This window comes from Argiope bruennichi, chromosome 8 (genome assembly GCF_947563725.1).
Source record: "Argiope bruennichi chromosome 8, qqArgBrue1.1, whole genome shotgun sequence".
NCBI classification, from domain to species: domain Eukaryota; kingdom Metazoa; phylum Arthropoda; class Arachnida; order Araneae; family Araneidae; genus Argiope; species Argiope bruennichi.
The window spans coordinates 106,880,747-106,906,337 of record NC_079158.1 but is presented as its reverse complement, the minus strand read 5'-3'; positions in this window follow the sequence as shown (position 1 = coordinate 106,906,337).

Below are 25,591 nucleotides of genomic sequence, written 5' to 3'. Positions count from 1 at the left end.
TTGATTGATTTGTTCACTTAAAAACTGTTTTAAAATACTTGGGAAGGAACTTCATGATTTCAAACAATGGTCCAATTTCAAGACCATTACTGGGATAAATTAGGGCTAGATTTCCAAACTACATCTATATTCGAATGTTTTTCTTTCAATATAATTACCAAATATATTAGATAAAGAAAAGGAATCAGCCATTTTCTTTAAATCTCTTAATCGTAGAGTGATTAGATTTTCTGGTCTTGAACTTGTGGTTTTACAAGAATAGTGAGATAAAAAAAAAGTCAAGCCAATATTTTCTTAACAACAATCAGGGATGGGTTAAAATCCCTTTTGAAGTACTCCTTCGCATCGTCAAGGCTGCCAGTAAAGTTAAAATTAAAATTTTAGATGTCAGACAAGGTAAGCATTGTGAATAGTGTTGCTAGATAAACTAAGCCATCTGCTTGTTTGGGTCGCCATACTGGCGATAAACTTAAGGAGCACTTTAAAGTAGATTTTAACCCAAGAATGTCCTATCAAATCCAGGATAGAATGCTTGTTTGGAATTAATAACAAGACAAGTTTGCATTTAACGGCAATCAAATTATATTCGGATGAATTGCAGGGTGAAACATAATTTTTTCACTTAAATGAGGTAAATAGTTACTTTAATGAACACCATATATAATGAAAAATCTAGTTTTTTAAAAACTGGTTATTAATTTATAATAATATTTTTATATGAACTTAAGAACTGATAAGTAATGAGCAAAACAATCTTGGATATGAGGATATTATTTTTATCAAGATAATATGCATAAGCAAAGCCCTGGACAGTAAGGAGGATTCAATATCTTCTGGGCTCATAATCAAAAGTAAGTTAAGCACATTCGTGTGAGAAAAAACCCCATCTGTCTGATTCGATGCAAAAAGATAATCAACATGAAATCACCGGGTGCGTGTGGTCTGTAAAATTGATATGCGACTTTATGTACACCAGTGTACTTGTCATTTACCAGAAAGACATCACCCTCCACAATCTCGCATGTTACTGCACAAAGCATTGTTATGGGTATGAAAGACGCATTCATTTCTGTTTTTTATGGCATGTTATAATGAAGCAATAAAAAGTGACTCATGAAATAAAGCAGCATTCATTCTTCCAGATCTCGGTGATTCAAGGCGTTCGTAAAACACTCACTATCTTGTTCTTCTCCAGTGGCGGTTGCATGATGATGAGAGGGCTATCAAGACTGGCTTCCCGGATCTTCACAACATTAAAAAGGGGTTTTCTCAAGTCCTTCCCATAATAGAAGAAAGCAATATAAACTTATTTGACTCGAACGTCAACATTTCAGATAAAGCCGCAATGTTGTCGATGGACAATATAATCATCACATCAATTAACCCAATAAATGAGTCAGTTATGCGATTCGATCGCTATGTGGGATTCCAGATTTACTTATGTGATAATATTGTTATAATATCCTACAGTTTATAGAGAGATAGATAGTATAGAGAGTGTATAACGAGAGTATATCGTCAAAAAATTCGAGCTCGAAATTTTGACTAGATTTCTACACGTTTTAGATCACCCTGAGTTCGAAAAATACATTTTTGGGGAATGTCCGTTCGTCTGTCTGTCTCTGCCAAAGAAAACTCAATAACGTTTTGAGTTAGATTAATGATAATTATCTTTACACCAAATTTGCAGATTTCTATCAGATTTTGAGTAAAATCTGTTCAGAAAAAGTCTGTCTCATCGACTATTATACGATATTTACAAAATGAAAAAAAGCTAGATATATGAAATTCGGCCCACAGATTTAACATCTATATTGGAGACGTCTGTCAAATTTTGAGCCAAATCCAAAAAGGGATTGACAGTCTATTGATCTGTGGTAGGAAATTTCGGTATTAAGGTTGCAAATTCCAAATTCTTTTGTCTCCCGTACTTTATTGAAAAATGATGCAATGCTTTTTGAACCTGCTATTGTGCGTCATTAATTTGAGTACATCATTTCACTTGACATTAAACATATAACATTTTAATCGGTATCGTATCTGACATTTATTTAATCCGATAGCCGTAACTAATATGCAAATATAAAACTTAAGACATTATATAAATATGTGTCATTATGTTTGTAATGTGGTTCGGTGCTGGTCTCGGGCTCTGTAATGACCGTCTATGTAGTTATAAGTTTTTCCATCATAACTGTAAATAGTTCATCATGAGCTTAATTTTATTTCCTCTTAATAATATGTGTTTAAATTGACCTTTTCTTTTGTCTGACCCAATCTTTGGAGACTTCTTATTTGTCATCATTTCCACTGCAGTACTCTAATATCAAACGGCTGAATCTCCAGCCGTTATATAAGATATCACTTTAACAATCTGTACTTTCAGAAACATGTAAATGCGAAAATTCAAAAACAAAATGACTAAATATATCAAATCTGGAATGGAATTTTGTACTTACAAGCACATTTTATGTCAAATTTTTGTTGGAATCGGTTGTGAAGAACGTTTCTAAAAGGCATATTTGATTTTTGGTTACTATTAACGCATGCCAGGGATAAATCGCCAAGGATGACGCGGTATATTAAGTAAAAATATTGAATTCCCGCCAAAAATTAATATTTCGTAATATTATAGGATGTTATCTGGCATAACACGTTTATTAGACTGTATGCGAGAGAATTTTGAGGAGACCATCTCCCTGGTTTTATTTATATCTATACTTATAATAAAGCTCAGTGTGTGTGTGTGTGTGTGTGTGTTGGCGCTCTACAGAACAGACCATTCGACCTACGGATACCAAATTTGGCATGCATGTATCTTGGAAGTCGAGAATGTGCACCTAGGAGCAATATTTTTTTAATTTTGAATTAGAATTTTAATTAATTAAAATTTAAGAGACATTTTGGTGTTTTTTTCACTATAACTTTCCGAAAATATTAGAGCACAAAATTGATTTTTGCATCAAATTAAAGCTAAAAAATAATCTTTTTGATATCAATGTTTTAAATTATAAATTAAGTTTCAAATTTTAACGAATTTTTAAAGAAATATTTTAACCGTATTTTTCAACAATATTGTTTGCACAAAATAAAAAATAAATTTAATCTACACGGGCACGTCATTGGGAAAAATATTTAATTTTACAAACATGTTGCCATCACATTGACAGAAGTTTAAATTAAAAAATAAATAAACTATTATTGCAACTTAAATATATATATAATTGTAAATTCCAGCACGTGTCTATATGAAATGAAAAAAAGAAATTGAAATATGATATTTTCTAAAAAGTAATCGGAGGAAAAGTTTTCTTTGATCTTTTACAATATCTATGTATTATGCGGATGATAACATCAATGCCGAACTCATTAAGCAGTGCCCACTGCCTTGGATACAATAATCGGGTGTTTAATAAATGTCCTTCCATCTTAATCATAAGTGAACACATTGCGTTCTAGAATTAAATTTTATATTGTATCCAAACTATTGCCTTCTAATGTCGCGGTGACCATCTTCTTGATGCAGCCGACCACCTCGCCACCTCTGAACGATGCAGTTTCGGCAGGATTTGTAGTGGCCAATTGATGTATTTATCAAAATCCATCCATATCACTAGCCAATACACAAAATATTACCTTCGGGCAGTTGCCTACAGCCACAAAATGGCCAATCTCTGACCTTCCTCCTCGTCTACCCCTACACCTATCTTCCTGTTGAACAAGAAGCAGACCACCCCTTTAAGAATATGTCCTGTAAATTCTCAATATTTTTCCAAATTATTGTACCGCAACAAAAGAAATCCAAACACTTTAAAACGTTCAAATAGCTGGCAAAAAAAACTGTCAATTTTTAACATCTGTAACGGTGATCTGGTGGCGAAATTATGAATTCTGGACAGAAGCCCCGATAGGACGACACCTAATTGCGGTACGCGTTTAAATACACACTTCTACCTGCGTCTCGTTTTTCTGATAATATGTTGTAGGGGAAATATAAACATATAAAAAGTTGTATTCCAAATTACTCCTACAACTAATTCATGACTAATATTTCCCGGTGAATTGTAACACGAATATTTTGAATTCCTCTGCATAATTCCTCTATTACTATATTCCTGTCTTTTGAATTCATCTGCCTTATATACCTAAAAAGTTACTTATGGCCAGAATCTTACATGAGTTTACAATACAAAAATAAAACTCACACTTGATTTTACTAAAATATCCTATAGAGAATAAATTCGGTATGTTTTACAATATCAAGGAATCATTTAGATATTGTAAAACATCTTGTGCCTGAAATAGGCATACTGAAATCATTTTTTTATGACTCAGCTATTCTTGGAATGCAAAATCTTCGCCAAAATACTGAGTAACTTCATTTGTTTCTCTGATAGCACTGAGTAGGCCAAGAATGAGACCTCGATTTCTCTGATAGCATTGAGTAGGCCAAGAATGAGACTTCGAATTGTCTGATAGCACTGAGTAGGCCAAGAATGAGACTTCGATATTCCAAGAATGAGATGAGTAATATGACTAGCATTCCATTCGAAGCATAACTCATCTGTGAAATGCGTGGAAGGAAAAAAAATGTAGTTCTCAGGTTTAAAATTTTAAAAAAGCCACGTTGCAAATATAAATACTTTTGGCTGATCATTCAAAATACAAAAAATGCAAATACAAACCTTTGCGTGTGATCATTCAGAATACTAATACGAATGCGAAAATTTGAGCGTGGTAATTCAAAATACAAACACAAATGCAAACCTTTGTGCTTGAACATTCAGAATACAAATACAAACATTTGTATTTGATCATTTAAAATACAAATTTAAAAAATTTGTGGTTGATCATTGTCTGCAGAATTTGAATGCATAACATACGAAATTGTCTGGTTGTAACTCCTCCATTCGTTGAAACGAACACCAACTCAATATGAACATGAAATATATGCAATAGATCTGTTATTAAAATGATTAACTCTTAGACAGATTTTATGAAACGTTATCCATCACTAATAATGACGATTTCCGACTGTCATTGATGACATATTTAGTACATTGATGACATTGTCATTAGTATACTTAAAATAATAGGAAAATCAAGAGTCAATCAATATTTAAATATGTCATCAATTCATGCCAATTGCCCACCATCTTCTGGTTTTTCGCATATCCTCTTATAAAGATCTTTCTTACATCCATAAGTTATCGCGCTGACTGCCAGACAGACATAATGCGAAAAATGTGCTTTTCGAATTCAGGGAGGCCTGAAAATTAATGCTTCATGAGAATTTCGAATTCGAATTTTTTAACGATTGCACTATTTTCTCTATACACCGCATATGGGAAAATATTTTTTTTTTTGAAAAAACTTATTTACGGACAACAATTATGAAGATATTAACATAAAAATAATTTTGCACAAAGCAATCACGAAAATATTTACATGAGAAATCGTTTAGCACAAAACAATCAAGAAGATATTTACATGAGAAATAATTTAACACAAAACAATCAGGAAGATATTTACATGAGAAATCATTTAGCACACAATAATCACGAAGATATTTACATGAGAAATCATTTAGCACAAAACATTCAGTAAGATATTTACGTGAGAAATCATTTTGCACAAAAAAACAATCAGGAAGATATTTACGTGAGAAATTATTTAGCACAAAACAGTCATGAAGATATTTACGAGAGAAATCATTTTGCAGAAAACAATCACGAAGATATTTACGTGAGAAATTATTTAGCACAAAACAATCAGGAAGATATTTACATGAGAAATCATTTAGCACACAACTATTAGGAAGATATTTACGTGAGAAATCATTTTGCACAAAACAATCAGGAAGATATTTACATGGGAAATCATTTTGCACACAATAATCAGGAAGATATTTACATGAGAAATCATTTTGCACACAATAATCAGGAAGATATTTACGTGAGAAATTATTTAGTACAAAACAGTCATGAAGATATTTACGTGATAAATCATTTAGCACAAAACAATCAGGAAGATATTTACATGAGAAATCATTTAGCACAAAACAATCAGGAAGATATTTAAGTGACAAATAATTTTGCACAAAACAATCAGGAAGATATTTACGTGAGAAATCATTTTGCACAAAATAAACACGAAGATATTTATATGAGAAATCTTTTTGCACAAGGAAAGAGGATCGAATAATCTATTGTGCCCTTAAAGAATTTTCATTTCAACAAAATACTCACTTTCTGTTCTTCATCGTAATCGAAATGTTGGTTGTATGACCATAAAACCATCACTCTGTAAATAACTTGTATATAATAGTTTGCAAATGAATCTGTTACAATGAAAACGTTATGATTTAACTGCTGCTTGAAATGCACTTTTTATTTCCATAAGTATATGATATTCGTATTTAGGATTCGTTTAATTTGTTTAGAATTGATGAAGGTTATTATTTGTATTGACCTTTAACAAACATTTTGAAGGTCAATATAAAAAATATAAAAAATATTTATCGATTCTATTGTAATTATTTGGTTATACTGCACCAAACTAGGGAGAAAATTTATAGTAAGTATGAAAGTGATATGGTTAAATTTGAGTATAATAAAAAATAGTTGGAAATTTAAGGTTTTGGCACGGTAAACACGAACAGATAGAACTGAAAAAGACGCAAAAAGTTGTTCACATTTTAAAAAAAATATTTTTTTTCAATAAAATCCAATTATTTTTATATGATCGAAAAGGTAAACGTATCCGTTTGAAATACGATACGAAGAAGTAAACTATACTAAAAAAACAAATAAGAAAATATATAAACAAATAAAATAAAAATCATTTAGATTCGAGAATAAAATTCAATTATTTTTGAAAACTGAGAAAATAACAAACTTTAGAGATTGAATTTAAAATACGATGCATTTGGATTCAAAGGAGAAAAATATGTGTCTGAATGACACAGCATAAAATGAATGAAAATAAGATTATCATATGACTCGGTTAAAGTGGCGAATTTTCATGCGATTTTCGTGAGTAAGAAATTCATAAAAACGCAACAAAACATAAGGGGAAGCAGAGATGTTGCATACACCGACACCTCACAATTGTTTGCAAATGGCACATTTAATATCGCAGCCTCGATTTTTATGGGTGTGTTTATTCCATGAAGAGAAGTCATATGAACGAGGTCAACAATTTTATGCAAAATGACTCTGCTGATACTTTTATTCCTTTAAAACAGCTGCGGAATAATTTGATTCATATTTTTGTTATTTGCTGGAAACTAGGAGTTACCATAGTTCAGAGCAGAGTAGATATAGTAAAGATCATATACAATTGTTAAATCACGGTAATGCGCGTTTCAGAATAAAGGAAACAAAAGATGAAAAATACAAAATAGAGAAAAAGAAGGGATTAGCTCTGTTAGAATCATTGTTTAATAAACATCTTATATTAATTAAATCACAAAGTATAATTTTGCATGCTTTCAAGAAAACTACCCGTTTTCTTAAGCTTCAAACTATAGCTTGCATAGCATCTTAAATTTTTACAATTAAAATAATACTCCAAGCAATTTAGAATTCCATTGGCTTGTTTATTCTTTCAACATAACAGCGTACCTTACAAACATTGCCAGATTCCAGAAGGTTTACAATTGATCATCAGCTATTATACAAAAAATAAACGAAATCATATTAACAAAATATGTTTATCAAAGAAAAAATCGTTTGCTTTTACTTTTTAACAATATTTTAACAAAATAAAAATGGTAGCAGTTATAAAATGTCTGAAAAGGAATCGCCTGCTAAATGTCTATTAACAGATTTAGATTATGATATTTACCGAACATATAGAGAAATTATTGTCATAGTCAAAATATTCGAATTCTGAATTCTGGCGAAATTCGGTATTTCAGACCTTCCCCAGTTCAAAAAACACATTTCCGGTATTATATCTGTCTATATGAATTTGAAAACGATAATTCAAAACTGCTTTTGAACGACACAGATGAAATTTGGCTTATAAGCTTTCTACAAAATTTGCTGATTTTCTTAAAATCTTAAAGGAAATCCTTTCAGAAAATGTCTGTATGTCTGTTCGAGTACAACTGAATTATATAACTACAAAATATAATGAGTTAGATAGCTAAAATTTGGTGCACATGTTTAGCACCTACAGTTTGGATTCAGGAGAAAGTTTGAACCAAATCTTTCAGAGTCAATCATCTGTTTCTTTGTTCTTACGCATACAAGTGAACGCAACAAGTCGTAAATGCAATGAATTTAATAAATTAAGTTCGGTTTGAGATTTTGCAACTACAACTTTACTTCTGTATCAAATTTTAATAGCAACAAGTCAGAAAAAGGAGGTTCAAGATGCATATTTATTCCATAGATTTAGTAAAAATGCTAGATTCAAGCCATATATCTACTATATTTCGTAACTATTGTTCTTTAATTCTAGGCAGTGTATTTGCGGCCTTACACAAGTTGGATGGATTTAAGCTGGAAGTTGGGAGGGGAATTACAACTATTATTCGAGTGTATGTAAGAAAATGTCGGAGAGGCTCCTTCCCTCATTTTAAATTAAAATACAAGTGGCATTCCATGAAAACTGATAGTAATTCACTTATTGAATATATATTTAATTTGAAGTATGATTACAATAGAAACTAATTTTGGAGCTTTATGACACTAATCCATTCATTCACAGTATCGATGATATTCATTTCGAAGGACATGGTACAAAAGTGATATTGTTATCAATTCACTTACATTCACAATGTATATTTAGAAGTGTTGCATGTTTATTATAGATTTTAATTAACTCATAATTGAATGATAATGGATTTCGAAATGCATGTGTTTGGGAATAAAATAATACTTGTTCAATCATATACATGATTTATATTTAATTCGAAGTGTTAAGCAGTTTATGATTGCTGCAGAGACTCATTCACTCACATTTATGATGGCATTCATTTCGAAGTGTTAAGCAGTTTATGACTGCTGCAGAGACTCATTCACTCACATTTATGATGGCATTCATTTCGAAGTGTTAAGCAGTTTATGATTGCTGCAGAGACTCATTCACTCACATTTATGATGGCATTCATTTCGAAGTGTTAAGCAGTTTATGATTGCTGCAGAGACTCATTCACTCACATTTATGATGGCATTCATTTCGAAGTGTTAAGCAGTTTATGATTGCGGAAGAGACTCATTCACTCACATTTATGATGGCATTCATTTCGAAGTGTTAAGCAGTTTATGATTGCGGAAGAGACTCATTCACTCACATTTATGATGGCATTCATTTCGAAGTATTAAGCAGTTTATGATTGCTGCAGAGACTCATTCACTCACATTTATGATGGCATTCATTTCGAAGTGTTAAGCAGTTTATGATTGCTGCAGAGACTCATTCACTCACATTTATGATGGCATTCATTTCGAAGTATTAAGCAGTTTATGATTGCTGCAGAGACTCATTCACTCACATTTATGATGGCATTCATTTCGAAGTGTTAAGCAGTTTATGATTGCTGCAGAGACTCATTCACTCACATTTATGATGGCATTCATTTCGAAGTGCAGACGGTTAAAGAGTAAAATTAATAATTCACTCACAATCATGATGCATATATCAAAATATAAATGGTGCATGACTACTGTAGATAATGATTTAATTATAGTATCAACTACATTAATTTCGAACCGTTGTTGTTGTTACTTATGGCACTTTTCATAGACAAGCCCGTTGACGAAATGAGCGATTTAAACAGAGTTTCTGCAGTAGCTTCTAAGGCCAAAGGCCCCTGAGAACCCGAAGAAGTCTGACTTCTAGCTCATATAAGGATGATATTCACACACTCGCTTGCACAACCCCTTTGTACAGAGGGCTCTTTTCACACACCTCACGGATAAAACACAGGGTAAAGAACAACCATACCGTACGCTATTTACATGCCATTTGACTTGTGTTTTGCAGTTAAATCCATTTATTAGTTACAAAATATAATTATAATTTAGTTACTAAATATATTGTTATTCCTCTAATTTTCAAGTGAACTTGAAAAAGTTCTCCTATCTCTTTCTAGGTACAGCTTAAGACTTTCGAATCTGATCTTGAAACTGTGTACTTCAGGTAAATGAGGTACAGATGAGAGAAAGCCATTACGAAAATCTCGCATGGCTCAATTCCATTCACTTCTGTTCATTCTTCGAAATTTTGCTGTATATTTTATCACCATTTCTATGTAATTTTTGAGTGAAAGAAACAATTTCTTATTACGCATTATTTAAGAGTTCTAATTTATCATTTCATCCATTACTAAACCATTATTTACAAGAGAAGAAAAGAAATATATGTTATACTTCTTCTTTAAACCTATCCAGCAAATTAAACACAGGAAAGTTAAACAATTGAGGAATTCTGCTCTTTTAATGTATTTAAAATAAAGAAGACTTTAAAAATAAATAAATAAGTTGATAAAATAAAAAATGCAATTAAATATAATAAAAATCTTTTTCATATTCTATAATGTAAAGTCTAATAAGAAAAATGAGCGAATTTAAAAATCTTTAAAAATTTAAAGAGATATTTTTCTGAATACCATGTGCAACATTTCTAGTTTCTAAATTCTTGAACTACTTTTGTTTGCACTTCTATATTTTAGAAACTATTTACCTCTAATGCATCTAAACAAATTGTTTCCTTTTTACATTTTTTCTTGAAAAGAAAACTGTTGAAAATATGACCGGAACCTGATGTGGATTGTCCTCAACTAGAAAAGCTATATTACAAATTGAACTCCCAAAATTGCTACACTACAACCGATTACATGCCGATTCCTAAGCAATTTTCCAAGCGCCCAGTCAGAAGACATCTTCAATGATCGTTGTCTAAAGCGGCATAGTGGTTATTTTTCAGAAGCTTTCTGTTTCGAAAGAATTTCTCGAGAATAGAAAAGAGAACATCTTAAAATCAGCCATTACTACTTTTGAAAGCTAGTCTATTTTACAGTAAAATGAAATTAACCCGAAAAATTTTTAAGACATATTTTTATTAGAGTAATAAAAAAATCAGAATTTTTCTGTTTTAACTAGTTTTAAACATTATTTTCTAAAAAATACCTTTAATATTGTGTTATTTCTGTAAAAATTCTGTTATTTCTGTTAAAATTTCTGTATTTTCAGAAACATGTAAACACGACAACTCAAAAACACAATGACTTAAATATATCAAATTTGGTATGACATTTTGTAATTACAAGTGAAGTGCTGAGCCAAAATTTGGTTTTAATCAGTTGGGAAAAACACGTCTTAAACAGAAATTCTATTTTTGGGTATTATTAACGGCATGCCAGGAATTAATCGCCAAATTATCCGCCAAGGATAACACTATAGATTCAGTAAAAATGCAAAATTCATACCAAAGTTTAACATTTCTCCATTGCTATAACCAGTGCCATGCACGGCGCTCTCTGACATGACAAGTTTATCAGAGAGCATGCCAGAAAGTTTTAGGGGGACCACCCAAATCTGTCTGCGCAAAAACTTCATTATTCACAGATAAAAGCAATTACTGGTTTTGAAAAAAAATGCATGACAACAGCTCGAATAAAAACAAATTTCATTTCATTGAAAGAATAGAAAGGTAAATAAATTCATTGGCAAACTATTAATGTTTTTATAATTTATATTGGTATTATTTTATAATAATTTTTTGTCAATTTGTGTAAAAGGGTACCTCTACTTTATTATTTTATTATTTTTTGAGAGATTCTCAAAAACACTTTAAGGTTTTATCCGTAACTATTTTCTAAATAATATTACAGATCAATAACTCTATACTTATATAAAGCTCAATGTGTGTGTGTATGTGTGTGTGTGTGTGTGTGTGTGTGTGTTGGTGCTCTACAGGCCAGGCTGTTCGACCTACAGCTACCAAATTTGGCACATGCATACCTTAGAGGTCGGGAATATGCACCTGGGGTCCCTTTTTTGAATTTTTAATTAGAATTTTGATTATTAATTAAAAACTAACTTTCCCGCCAAAACATTTTTTCATTTTCCCGAACGCCAAATGAGTAAGGCTTCAGTTTTTTTTTTTGTTTTTTTTCCAACAGTAATGAGGCTAAGGCTAACATTTTTCGGCCGATTATTTCAAACGATTCTGTTCATTTTCTTAATGTTTGATGCCTTTAAAATTAAACATTGTTAATGAATCGATCTTTCACATTCATTCTGAAGTACTTTTGAATTAAAATAAAACAGAATAAAGGAAATTAAAAATTTCTAATCTGCATAGCGTTACCCCAACTGGAGTTGAAAATTCACGCATGCGCATTGTGTTCTGATTGTTGACAACATAATCAACGGATGATTCTTGATTTAAATTATTTTTAGGTTAGTTGCATGCTTTTGTAATTAAATTGTATTTATGTTAGTTATATATTTTTTGTATATGCTTATAGTTTTAAGTACATCTTTTTTTAAGTAGTTTTTTTAACCTATTTTTGACCGATTATTTTAAACGATTCATTTTATTTTCTTAGTGTTTGATGCATCTAAAATTAAACATTGTTAATGAATCGATCTGTTCATGATGAATCTGAGAAATTTTTATTGACAAATTCTTGAGATATTACATAAATTAAGAAAGATATACTTTAGTGCCCATAAAGTTTAAACGCTCAGTGACTCGGTTATCAGTAATCATATTATAAAAAATGCTTTGTTTCAGTGAAAAATATTACTATATTAATTGCAGATTCATTCTTTCCACTTTAATTTAAAGCATAAATTCTACGGGAGCTAACAGAAAATTAGAGAGATACATATTACGTTATGACTGAGGTCCTTTATAATATTATGTGCGAATTATATGACTATCAAAATTTCAAGTTTTAAAATATTTTGATGAAGAATCTATTAAAGTAGGAATTGCGAAAATATTTCATTATTAAAATTTAAACGAACATTAAGATTGGCGCACCGGCTGGGCGCCAAAGGCGGGTGGTAGATAATAAATAAAATAAATAATAAGATAGTCTTAAATAGATAATAAATAATTAAAATTATCCAGACTTAGCTTACGCGACTAGCTAATTCTTTTAAAATATTGCTATGATTACTTTCAATTGAATCTCTTATGCACAACCTGTTGTTCCTGATTCCAGAAAGGAAATAATGTTAAGCAAGAAATTGCAACATACATTAAATCATTATTTTTTTATCTTTATACTTGCATTACGTTATATTTTTAGTAGCATGATGGCATCATGACTGCATAAGAATAGTTCATAAACGTACTTCTTCTGTTAGTGGTATATATGAACTATCTTATGAAATCATGATGCCATCGTACTGTTAAAAAATGTATCTGGCTGAGTATTTTGCTCTATTTTCTGATTTTCTTGGTGCATTAACTTCACATTCTGATGTTTCGTGTAAACGGCACAAATATTAAATAGAATCCTCTTCCTTAATTTTCAACTATGAACGAAAAATGCGCTATTCAGTATTTGATAAAATAATAAAAATGGTTTGAATTCCATTGTAGCAATGAAACTCGCTGTTGAAAATAATACAAATTTAAAAAAAAAAACTGCCAAAATTTAAGAATAATTTGCACGACTATTAAATCGTTTTCTTTAAAATAATTATTTTTTTAATTTTAAAGAGGTGCAAAAATTTTCTCATTAACATTTTTGAAAATTGTGATTGAAAATCTCCAAACCCTCACTTAATTTTAATTAATTAAGATACTAATTAAAATTAAAAAACGCTCCAAGGTGCGAACTTCTACCCTTTAATGTATATTCAGGTAAAATATCGTCGCTGTTAGTCAAACGGTTTCTACTGTGCAATGTCATCGCATACACATTGCATTATCATTGACACAGAATAGTCATGAAAAATTGCTTTATAAACTATATTTATTGCCAATCTTATATTTTTTTTATGTTTTGTACTTCTGTAATTTTAATTTCGATATCAAAAATCACAATCTTTATTTCTATGATTTACAACGGCAATTATGACAATCTGCTTCGATGTTATCATGAAATTTATCTGTCTCTGTATTTATGATCTCCATTAACCAATCAACAAACTGTATTTCATCTTCACTTCAAACATAATTTCTCACACTCAAACATGGAACGCCTATTGATAATAGAAAATTCATTTATAGTTCGGAATTCCTTTTCAAGTTAGAATCAACCACAGAACGATGTTTTTAAAGCAATTATCGAACACTCCGAACCATTATCTTAAAACCTATAAGAGAAGTTTTCCATTAATCATCTCTGTTATCGTAGATTCATCAACCCGAACTGTCGCAGAATTCGACAAATGGCGGTTTTTTTTCTTGTCGGACTAAAGTGCGCTACAAATGGATTCCTTATCAGAAAATTCTCTCTCAAATATAATTTCCTGTTAACTCACAAACTAAAATCCATTTCTTAGCACTTATAAATCGTTCCTGATTGCTTTCAAAAGATTTGGAGGCACAACTTTGATGGAACGCGATCGGAATATAAATGCTTGCCGTTTGTTCTTATTCTTGGAAAGTATTATGTGCGCGTAAGTAATAAAATCAATAGCTCGTGAGAGAATTTGTAGCATTCTTTTACCTGATGCCAGATTGCAGAAAGAAACAATGAAAATTTCAGTTGATATATGAACCGGAAATGTACTTAAGATAGCGGTGTCTTTTTGGCATTCTTCTGAACGGAGTATTCTCGGAAAAGATAATCGCAATTGCCAAACGATTCGATGGGAAATTTTGAGGCATCTCTACATTTTTCGCTCTCTGAATTAAAAACAAAGTAAAGCATGAATTATGTCTATGTGTCCTTAACGTTTCGATAAACCTTTGTTATTTATGTATAGGCATATATTTATTTATTTATTTTCCTCATTTGGCTTACTTTCTCAAAATTTTTGTTTGGATTTTAAAGGCATTTTTATTTGTGTGTTTCTATCATATAGGGTGTTCATTAATTATTGTCGGGGTTTCCGTACATCATAACTTTCGAATAAAAAATATTACACAAAAACCGATTACGTATTCGTAAATTACAACTCAAAGAATTTTATTAATGATATTAAAGTGTAAAGCTTGCACAATTTGCACTTTGTAGGCATTCAGCTGAAGGCGATTATGTATTCGTAAATTACAACTCAAAGAATTTTATTAATGATATTAAAGTGTAAAGCTTACACAATTTGCACTTTGTAGGCATTCAGCTGAAGGCGATTATGTATTCGTAAATTACAACTCAAAGAATTTTATTAATGATATTAAAGTGTAAAGCTTACACAATTTGCACTTTGTAGGCATTCAGCTGAAGGCGATTACGTATTCGTAAATTACAACTCAAAGAATTTTATTAATGATATTAAAGTGTAAAGCTTGCACAATTTGCACTTTGTAGGCATTCAGCTGAAGGCGATTATGTATTCGTAAATTACAACTCAAAGAATTTTATTAATGATATTAAAGTGTAAAGCTTGCACAATTTGCACTTTGTAGGCATTCAGCTGAAGGCGATTATGTATTCGTAAATTACAACTCAAAGAATTTTATTAATGACATTAAAAAGAATGAATGAATTTGCATATGGTAACATACGTAACACATCGAGACGAAATTCGATTTCCCTCCAATTGTTCTCCAGCATTTGTGGGGTAACATTTTGGATCGCAGTAACAATTCTGCGCTTCAGTTCATCAAGGGAGGGCACAGGGGTCTATCGTCGGTTCCATATCGTCGTATGCAGCATATGTAACTGCACAGCTGCTTGTCTCGTTGATTTTCGTGGACTACGAGTAAACGGTTCTTGGATGAGATCAACATTTTCCTGAGAAGTGCTCGGTCTTCCCGCTCCCTTTCGGTGTAGAACGCTACGAGTTTCCTGAAATTGTGTTAACCAGCATCTGATAGAATTATCTGCAGGAGGATCTTTCTTGTATGTGGTCCTGAAGCGACGTTGAGTAGTTATGACTGGTTTAGTTTCGAAAAACCACAATACACACACTGCATTTTCTTGCACGGTCGCCATTTTTATTTATGACCTCATACTTACCCAGACTGCAAATGTGCTAAGATTGCATTGTTGCCACGTAAAATTCTTTGAGTTGTAATTTACGAATACGTAATCGGTTTTTGCGTAGTATTTTTTATTCGAAAATTATGAGGTACGGAAACCCCGACAATAATTAATGAACACCCTGTATAGTGTTTTAATTTTCATTGCATTATTTCATACGTAATAATTATCAATTATTACGTATTCTTTTTCTATATTTATTGCTTGAAAGTATTCCCTTTTCTGTTCTCTTTAACAACATGTTTATCATGATATGTCATTAGCAATTTTAAAAACACTCTTTCTATTATTTTAACTATATATTGTGTTATATGGTCAGTATGAGTTTTAGCGCTTTAAACATAAATATTTTTTCACCTAGTTTATTGTCCCATAATTATAAAAATTATGTTAACAGAGTACATTTTTCCAAGTAGAAAAATAAGAATTTTTACCTAAGTTACGAGACAGAATAATATAAAGTGATACTAAATATAAGCGATAATAGCCTAAACAATGCTTTTTTTCATATACATAGTATAGAGGAAATATAGTAAACGCCAAAAAATTCGAACTTCAGATTTTGACGAATCTCCACGTCTTAGAACTCACCGATTTCGAAAATAGAGTATGTCCGTGCGTGTGAGACAAAGATAACACAAAAACTTTTTGAGCTAGACGGTTAAAATTTGGTATACGGTTTTTGCACTAAATTTTAGATTTCTTTCAAATTTTGAGTAAAATCTACTCAGAGGAAGTCAGCCTGTCTGGCTTTTCGAATATAAGTTAACACGATAATTACAAAGAGGAGGGAGCTAGATAGGTGAAATTCGGTATACAGATTGAATTTTATTTGTTTATATTTATGCAAATTATTACATTCGCGAACAAGTTGGAATTATTGCAAATATTTTCTTTCGGTATTTTTTTAACTGACATTTTTTATTGCATTATTTTTTGCTAGAGGATAATTATTTATTTGGATCCATTTTTAACGATTAGTTTTGATTTAACTGAATATTTTAAAATAATAGAATTTTTTTAAGATCTATGCCAATATGTACGATATTTTCTTTTACAAATTTCTTTAGTTAATCTGTGACAATTATATCTGAGATATTGTTAATAAGAGAGCAGTCTGACATATTTTCTAGTAAATAAAGATTAGGCATTTTTGACGACAAGCTAGTTTATCAAGAATACAAATTTCTCTTAATCTCAAAGAAATTTTTTATTCATAAATTCTTGTTCATGAATGCTTGAATTAAAGATTTTCAAAGAGTCTAATTGCGATAGAGTTTAAATCCGTTAATAACTATTAATTAAAGTTAGTAGCTTGACGCCTGTTAGTTTAAACGTATACATGAGTATTTCTTATGCATTCGGCTCTAATAATGTCATCAGGACATTAATAACGTAATTATCCTGTGTAATCCATCCTTTAATAGCAAGCTGTCTTTCCTAGCGCTGAGACTTCACTTTCTAATTTTGGATGGAAATTGAGAAGATAATAAACTAATTCTGCCTCGTTGCTCTTTCAATAGAAGAAAAACATGAGATTAATTATTTCATAAAGCAATGTAAAATGTTTGAATTTTATAGCATAAATAAAATGTACTTCAGGAAGCTACGCAATTTTTTTTTTTTAATATAGCCAAAATTTTAAAAAAATTGCACATTCACATGCAAACAGACAGAGAGAGAGAGAGACAGACAGAATCTTCTAAATTATAAAGATTTTTCTTGTCAATATTTATGTATGATTATGATTGATGATTATGATCATATATTTTGTAGATTGCGTAATTTAAAAACTTTACAAATGGAGCAATGTGTACAGTATAATACTGTGATGTGTACAGTATAATACTGTCATGTGTACAGTATAGAACAGCAATGTGCACAATACAGATCCTTGGAGTGGAACTATCTAATAAGTATTTCTTTGGAAGTGGATTTTATGCCTGTTCAAGAGGAAATCGTTTTTCAAAATTCTAAACATAATTTTTAAATTATAGCTAAATCAATATTTTAAAGCCTTTTCTCAATAATATTGGAGCATTTATTGTGTAAAAACTATTTTTACGCCACTTAAAAAAATAATTTTAATGATTTCTTTTTATTTCTGCACAAATCATTTTCTAATTTGAATTATTTACTTATAAAATTATTATCAAAAACTACTTATAGCAATGCTTCTTATTGTTGTATTGAATTGCAGGGTATTTTAATTCTTCAAAAAATCTTTAAGCTACAAACATGGTGCCACAGTGCAGTAAGAAAGTATTAGGAGTAACCTCCAAATGAAGTTAAAATATTATTAGTCAGCATAAACATAAAAAAAACTAAAAATTGCAGGCCTCAGCTAATTGATCTTTGCTACATTCCAGTGTAATAAAATGTAATAATGATTTTATCTCTCTTCACTTGCATAAAGATGCGGATCTTGGATAAACCTACCAAAACCTAACGCGGCATTAGCAGATGATAATTGCGAAATATAGAATTTTGATATGAATCTCATTTTTATTAAATCTATCGATAAGAATATGTATTTTCGACGTTTTATGTATCAATCTAGAATATGTATTTTGGACATCTGTTTGCCGACCAACTGACACCAAAATCTGACACGCATCAACAATTGAAGTCAAAAGCTTATATAGCGAATTTCATTGACTTAAGGCATGGCATTTGTGAGTTGTTGCATTTATATGCATGTAAAAGTACAGACTGACAGCAGGTCTACCGATCAACAGATTTGGTTCAAAATTTCATTTTGATGCACGTTTTACTTTCAAACCTGTGCACCAAATTTTATTTATCTAGCTCTTTGCGTTTTGAAGTCAACGAGTTTATTTGTAAATGAACAGCTAGTACACAGGTTTCCTTTGAATGGATTTCGTTCAAAATTTGAAAGATATCTATAAATTTGGTCGAAAATCCATTTGCCAAACTTCATCCCTCTAGCCCAAACCTTACCTTATTTATAATATTCTTTGATAAGTATTATCGTATCAGACATATTGCTTAGTATTATCGTATCAGACATATTGCTAAGTATTATCGTCTGCAGACATATTTCTAAGTATTATCGTATCAGACATATTGCTAAGTATTATCGTATCAGACATATTGCTAAATATTATCATATGCAGACATAATTCTAAGTATTATCATATCAGACATATTGCTTAGTATTATCGTATCAGACATATTGCTAAATATTATCATATGCAGACATAATTCTAAGTATTATCGTATCAGACATATTGCTAAGTATTATCGTATCAGACATATTGCTAAGTATTATCGTATCAGACATATTGCTAAATATTATCATATGCAGACATAATTCTAAGTATTATCGTATCAGACATATTGCTAAGTATTATCGTCTGCAGACATATTGCTAAGTATTATCGTATCAGACATATTGCTAAGTATTATCGTATCAGACATATTTCTAAGTATTATCGTCTGCAGGCATATTGCTAAGTATTATCGTATCAGACATATTGCTAAATATTATCGTATGCAGACATATTGCTGAGTATTATCGTATCAGACATATTGCTAAGTATTATCGTCTGCAGACATATTGCTAAGTATTATCGTATCAGACATATTGCTAAGTATTATCGTATCAGACATATTGCTAAGTATTATCGTATCAGACATATTGCTAAGTATTATCGTATCAGACATATTGCTAAATATTATCATATGCAGACATAATTCTAAGTATTATCGTATCAGACATATTGCTAAGTATTATCGTCTGCAGACATATTGCTAAGTATTATCGTATCAGACATATTGCTAAGTATTATCGTATCAGACATATTGCTTAGTATTATCGTATCAGACATATTGCTAAGTATTATCGTCTGCAGACATATTGCTAAGTATTATCGTATCAGACATATTGCTAAGTATTATCGTATGCAGACATATTGCTAAGTATTATCGTATCAGACATATTGCTAAATATTATCATATGCAGACATAATTCTAAGTATTATCGTATCAGACATATTGCTAAGTATTATCGTATCAGACATATTGCTAAGTATTATCGTATCAGACATATTGCTAAATATTATCATATGCAGACATAATTCTAAGTATTATCGTATCAGACATATTGATAAGTATTATCGTCTGCAGACATATTGCTAAGTATTATCGTATCAGACATATTGCTAAGTATTATCGTATCAGACATATTGCTAAGTATTATCGTCTGCAGACATATTGCTAAGTATTATCGTATCAGACATATTGCTAAGTATTATCGTATCAGACATATTGCTAAGTATTATCGTCTGCAGACATATTGCTAAGTATTATCGTATCAGACATAATTCTAAGTATTATCGTATCAGACATATTGCTAAGTATTATCGTATCAGACATATTGCTAAGTATTATCGTATCAGACATATTGCTAAATATTATCATATGCAGACATAATTCTAAGTATTATCGTATCAGACATATTGCTAAGTATTATCGTCTGCAGACATATTGCTAAGTATTATCGTATCAGACATATTGCTAAGTATTATCGTATCAGACATATTGCTAAGTATTATCGTATCAGACATATTGCTAAGTATTATCGTCTGCAGACATATTGCTAAGTATTATCGTATCAGACATATTGCTAAGTATTATCGTATCAGACATATTGCTAAGTATTATCGTCTGCAGACATATTGCTAAGTATTATCGTATCAGACATATTGCTAAGTATTATCGTATCAGACATGTTGCTAAGTATTATCGTATCAGACATATTGCTAAGTATTATCGTATCAGACATATTGCTAAGTATTATCGTATCAGACATATTGCTAAATATTATCATATGCAGACATAATTCTAAGTATTATCGTATCAGACATATTGCTAAGTATTATCGTATCAGACATATTGCTAAGTATTATCGTATCAGACATATTGCTAAATATTATCATATGCAGACATAATTCTAAGTATTATCGTATCAGACATATTGCTAAGTATTATCGTCTGCAGACATATTGCTAAGTATTATCGTATCAGACATATTGCTAAGTATTATCGTATCAGACATATTTCTAAGTATTATCGTCTGCAGGCATATTGCTAAGTATTATCGTATCAGACATATTGCTAAGTATTATCGTCTGCAGACATATTGCTAAGTATTATCGTATCAGACATATTGCTAAGTATTATCGTCTGCAGACATATTGCTAAGTATTATCGTATCAGACATATTGCTAAATATTATCATATGCAGACATAATTCTAAGAATATGTTTTGGAACTCAGAGATGTTTAAAATTTGGAAATTAGTCAAAATCTTGAGTTCGAATACTTCATGTACGAGAAAGTAAGAAAGCAAAGAAATTGATAAAAGTTAAAAAATATTTGACAAAAATTATTGCCCATTTATTCTAGCTATTTCATTTTATCTAACTATTTTCACATAAAATCATACAATTTTTATATTAATTATTCAATTCATTCGTATTAAAAGCATCTATTATTTCCAAAACCTCTTTTCATATTTCGCCTTTATTTCCTAAATAATCCACTGACTTCCTCTTCGTATTGAGAGTAAGATATAATATTAATATGATTTTAAAATATTTTGTAATTTTCATAATTAATTCTTTAAATATAAACTACTTTATTGTTCTGTAGTTAAATGTTAAATTTTCATTCAATATAATTAATGAGTAGATAAATATTATTAATATATTTAATATTATCAATATTATTATTAAATAAATATTATTAATTAAATATTATCAATATAATGAATTAATTCAATATAATACAATTCATTTTATATCATAAAATTTAAACTAATATAAATATTGTCTCCATTATTGACTCAATTACCAATACAGTATACTTCGTTAAAAAATCTTTAACGTTAACTTCTATCATGTAATTAAATTCAAAGACAAGCTTTTAAATGAAAAATTAACTTTATCGTCTTAAAGAGAAAAATTGTAATATATCAGCTTATATAAATATAAAATTCGTTATTCAATTCCTGAAATATTTCATTTGAGCCTTTCGCAAAAGATATGTATTTAACGAAAGGTTTTACTAAATTATGTAATCTTTCATTCCTATTTATATTAATGCAGGTTATTAAATATTTATGCAATCGAATATCTCCTTATTAACGAAAAATAAAAATAACAAATATTTAAATTATTTCAGTTCTTAAAATTGTATCAAAGCGTCTTCTATTATTTAATAATCTTGTTTTAAATTTTTAATCTGAATATTTTAACTTCTCGCATATGAAATGTGCAAAGGGAATACATTGTAATTATTAAAAACAAACTCCGTGGATTTGAGATTTCGACGAATCTCCACGATTTAAAATGCCTGGGTTAAAAAGAAATGGTACAGACACATTTTTACTATTATATCTATCTGTTTGTAAATATAACTCGAAAACGCTTTGAGCTAATTGGATGAAATTTGATATATGAACTGACAATCAACTTTGTAGATTTCTATTAAGTTTTGAGATAAATCCATTTATAGAAAGTCTGCCTGTCTGTCTGGCTGTTCGATTATGAGTGATCATGATAACCCTAAAACACAAGAAACTAGATAGATAACAATTGGAACACAGGTTTAGCATCTAAAATATAGATTCTTAACAATCTTGAATAAAATCTGTCTATGGAATGACCGTCTGTCTATATGTATTTTCGCATTCATGTAAACGTAATAATTCAGGAACGGAATGTCAATTCGGTATGTGACGGTTTGACTCTACTATAGATCCGTATCTGACAGTCGTTCTATTATAAGTACATATTACTTTCCTGATTATATGAGAAGTCATATCACTGTCTCTCCGACCCGCCCGAAGGCACACGGATAATAAATGCTGAATAACCGGACCGCCGCAACAGCAACACTGGCTGGGACTGTGGTTGAGTCCTAAGGGTCATCACCGGCCACGGTACAATCCTTCCCTAAGGAAGTACGTTCCGTCATCATTCGGAGGAGCCAGACTCCCACCTTTTCACATACCCTCCAGGATAGCGAGATCCAACCACCTTGCCGGAAGCATCTCATCCTCATTTCGAGGTGCCCCCCCCAGGGGAGGGGAGGTTATATGAGAAGCCGTTTAGAATTTTAAGATCTTAAAATAACTTTATTCTGTGCAGTTTCAAGTGCATATTCTCAATATTTCCCTTTTTTTCTTTCTCAATATTTTTATTCTCGATGTTTTTATTTCCTTCATTCTTTAATCTTTCTTTTATTCTATTTTTCTTATATTTGTTGTTAACAAGCTTGAAACCCTTAGCGTTTGAGTAATTTTTTAATGTGATATTAGATATCGGACTTGAGTAAATCTGCTACATCTTTATACTTGCGATCAACAGATTTGTAATTAAAGGCAAATTAATAAATTTTTAGTGTAAAAATTCCGTTTTTATCAAACATTTAAAATATAGTTTCTGTAAATTATGTGCGAAATTCAGAATATATTCCACAACAAGTAAGATAAAGCCATTAAATGTTTTCTGTCTAATATATAAAACTGTATAGAATCATATAAAACATTCTATCTATTGTATACCCCATCAATCTCTCACATGATGGAATAAACCATGAATGTCTGGCTTAAAGATATCACTATAGTAGCCCATAAAGGTTTTGTTTTCCTTGGAATCAGTAAGTAAACTGTTATTGTCCATCCAATATACTTCCAGAAGTTCCTGTATTTATATCTCTATTCCTATCTTTTCTGTAATTTTCTGAAAGCTTTGTAATAATGCTATATCGGCATTATCACTAGGCTTTCTCGATCTCCATTATCAGATAAAGAAGTTGTGAAAGTTTGAATTCTCATGGGTAAAATGTATTTCGATCTCGAGAGGCTGTAGACATCATACTAAAAAGACTGAAATTCCATTGCAGTGCATATATTTTTGCCTTGGGATTCGACCTACTATTTATTAAAGTATACAAGATGTGAAAATTGCTTTTTATTATGATATCATATAATAAATATTCATATATGGTTAGACGAAATTCATTGTATTTATGGGATTTTTTATATCGGAAAAGCTAAGTAATTCAGTAGGGGGTAGTCTCACCAAAACTATCTTGCATATTTTCTAATATTCTTTCATATAAAACTGCAGATCTTGGTCAAGATTTCAAATGCTTAGACTTTTATTTTCAAAGACCCACACATGACAGTTGTGTGCTCTGTTGTATTTAGTAAAGAAAATCGGTAAAAGTCCATTAACTCTTCGAAACACACGATTTTAAGGAAAATAAAAACCCTAGTTGCACAGAATTTTTTTTTTTTTTTTTTGTTATAAAAAGATAGGTGGAAAACATCCGTTTCGATTTTAACATAAAACATTACTCAAAATAAGAAAAAAAAATAATAATAACGTTTCAATAAATTCTTTTTACTGGATGGAACATATATAATTCCACCATTTCACAGCTTCAAAATAGGTATAGAACTTTAACTAATATGTTTTTTTTATTATAAAACAATTTATTCACTCAAAATAGTACAACATATATTATTAGGAATGATGAAAAGTCATTGCATCACACAAAGAGCCAAACCTGAATCACAGCAGGTTACGCAACTTGCTGTTAAGTTTTGATTTGTGTACATTTTTCGCTCTTATTTACGCATTTGACGTTGGTGCATAGTATTTCCAACTGAATAATAAGAAATTTTAAAATGAAATATTAAGCTTTATGACTATGAGTAACTTCAACTTCCCAAGGTGAGTTAAAATACATCCTACCGTGCATAAAAAGCTAGGTAAAAGAGGAGCGGTTTTTAACCCACCTAGCCTCAAAGATTCTATGGCACTATCGTACAATATTTACGAAATATCGGTCTTTAGTATGAATTTACGTTTTTATTGAATATAGAGATTGATTTTTGGCAATTAATCGTGGTATGAAAGTTCCAGAAAAAAAATCATCTATTCTGGGTGACGTTTTCAAAACTATTGAAACAAAATTTGATATACAACCCTAGCTGTAGCCAAAAGATTACATAACAAATTTCATTTTCTTTAGTTGTCACATTTTTTAAATCATCGCCCTTATATGAATGCAAAAATACAAACAGACTAATATGGTATGTATTTGATAAATTTGGTTCAAAGTTTAATATGGTCCTAAATTTCAGATGATGACCCGTGTAACAAGTTTTATAAATCTAGCCCTTTATGCTTTATAGTTTTACTTCTCAGTCGCATTTGAGTAGTCAGCCATATAGACTTTTTCAGAATGGATTTTCATTCAAAACTTGATAGAAATCTATAAATCTAGTACGAGAACATGTATCAAGTTTCATTTGTCTATCTTAAAGAATTTTTTAATTGTCTTGTTTTATTGCCGCAGACAGACAGAGCGGTGGATAGGCTTAGTTCCGAAAATATGTTTATAAGCCTCGGGGAATTTTGAAATTTG